Here is a 2500-nt window from a genome sequence, read left to right on the forward strand (position 1 = left end):
CGCTCCAGGGTGAGTCTGATCGTAGCAAAGCGAGCATAGGGGGGCGGGGTTGTTGAGTTTACTGGGGCTTGAGTTTAATTTAAAATCAGGCAGCAAGTGAGGGCAGCCTTCTGGCACCCAGAGGGGCAAAGCCACAGACACAAACACACTCAATGACCACAGCACAATCCATCACTCAGGAACACACACAGAGAGGAACGGCCCGGCCTTGCAAAGGCAGGCGAAACCAAAGAGACACTCTCATCAATACGGACATTCTGCCAGGAGAACGCAAGCAACACGCATCTTGTCTAACCACACCTGTTGAAGGGTTACAAAGACAAACAGACAAAGAAAATGATTCCTGAAATTAGTCAAATAAGCAATATTTAACATGTTTGGTTAATATGGCTCATGTCGACGTTATAGTTGTGTAGATGATAAACCACACACAACGTGGCTATAGATGGGCTAAACCTCAATATGCATAAGTGAAAAGCAAGCTTTAAATCTGGCCATGCCCCTTTAAGAAAATACCAGCCCATAAAGATGCCAGGGTCTGAGACGTGAAGAAAATAGGTTTATTTTGCCAATCCTTTAAGAGCATAGGAGCTGTGCTTTTAGATGAGTGGGAAGGAAGATACTGGGAATCTAAACAGGATTCAGGGGTGACAGTGGCAACATGCCCATTCAAACCCACAGTGTGTTGGGGGGATGGACGGGGACGACATCTGGGCCACTCTTTCTTGTAGATAAGACAATTACACGGGGGGGGGGGGAGTATGGTAACGTAGCATTTAGGCCTACCACACCGTAACGCTTATCATCGCTCGCTGATCATATCATATCAATGAATGCAACCAGCTGGCACAGGACCACAGGCTTGTCCCTGACAAATCCTCACACACACCCTGGTTCTCTCCGCCACAGAGCAAGCCTTCAGTCTGGAAGAGAGGGGTGAAGCAGAGGGACCAGATAAGGGTATTGAGGTAGGGTAGGGTTGTGGAATAAAGAGAAAAAAAAATAGCCTTCAACCAACAGAGCTTCAGCTCAAATGATGAAAGTGTGTCTATAACTCATATGCATCTTATATGACAAAGTGTAAAAAGCTGGGGGTGGACGGTTGGAAGTGTTGGTTGTCTGCAGAGCCAATCACCTGCATGGCAACTAGCCAATCACCTGCATGGCAACTAGCCAGACAGGAAGACTAAAACAAGCGGACAAAGAGAAACCGCGCACCTTCCCCCCCCCCCCCAAGACCGTTCTTGCACTGCCGTCTGCTACACTTCCTGCCCCACCATCACTGTAGCCTGTCCAAAAAGAAAGCAACAACCCTTTGATAGGACTGTAAACAATCTGGTGGGGGAAAGACATTTTTTTTTCTGCTTTCTAATTCGACACGCGTGAAATTCATTCTAGCTGAAGAGCAAAAATGTTCCATGCCGATGTAATGTTATTCCAATGTAATGTTATTCCAACGTGTTTCACTATCTCAACTAGGATGCTAGTGTTGTGGTCATGGTCTAGCACCGTTGATTGGTTTATGTTTTTTTGATATGGACCCCTGGTTCTCACTTCTCACCCTCGTCTAGCCCGCATGGCACATGGCTCTCATACACATATTAAAAAACACAGTGAATAAACACACAGCTTTCATCCTCACTCTCGTCCTCACACCGGGTCCCCACGGCGGGGCGACTGGGGGGCTACAGACTGATCCTCGGCAGATATGACCTAGTTTCCATTCAATCCTCAGCCTCTCTTTGTTCTGCTCCATGGAAAAGGAGGCTGCTGTGAAACAAAGAGCACAAGCGGCAGCAGAGCCTTCAAACAAACTGCCCCGGCCTAAAGAGAAGCCCCAACACTGGGGTCCAACTTCAGCTGCTGCCTCCCTCCACAGCCTCCTCTATAGCAGAAGCCACTCTCTTCCTTTCACACTTTTTATGAATCCAGTTATTAATGACACTTCAGACAGGGGAGGTTCAGACAGAGGTCCTCCTCCCCTCCTGATGATGTGCTGATGAGAATCATTAAGGTTGTGGGAGGAGCGTTGAATGATCAATCTCCGGAGGGGCGGGAATTCAGTTGATATCAGGGGGGCTAGGGTTGGGTGGGATGGGGTTCCTGAGTTAGACAGATGCTGCTGATGTTATAGACTGAGGTTTCTCTCAGATGCTCTCCAGTGTAGGTAGGTAAACACACAGCTCTGTTGACCACTAGCTATCCCTCCCTAGTTGAGATCAGGGATGCAAAATTCCCGTACGTTTGGGAAACTTTCCGATACTTTCCGATTTCCCAAACCTACAGGGGATTTTGCAACCCTAGTTAAGACAGACATAGATACTGAACTATACGGACGCTAGGCTACATCTCTTCCAGGTACTCTACCCTCCGTTTCCCTGGTATACCAGCATTTATTCTCCCTGTCATGAAAACATCTGAGTACCCTCAATTACAGCACCCTCAATTTAACAAACATGAACACACTATTTAGTCTTTAACGATCCAACACTCTCAGAAG

General features: G+C 47.4%; 1 protein-coding gene across 3 annotated transcripts in view; it reads right to left on the bottom strand.

Annotated features, from left to right (window-relative positions):
• Positions 1 to 2500, bottom strand: part of LOC308169646 (rho GTPase-activating protein 12-like) — a 52153-nt gene that overhangs the window by 42762 nt on the left and 6891 nt on the right. The gene's annotated exons all lie outside the window — the stretch shown is intronic.

This window comes from Nansenia antarctica, assembly GCF_963989245.1.
Source record: "Nansenia antarctica genome assembly, chromosome: 13".
In the NCBI taxonomy this organism is placed as follows: domain Eukaryota; kingdom Metazoa; phylum Chordata; class Actinopteri; order Argentiniformes; family Microstomatidae; genus Nansenia; species Nansenia antarctica.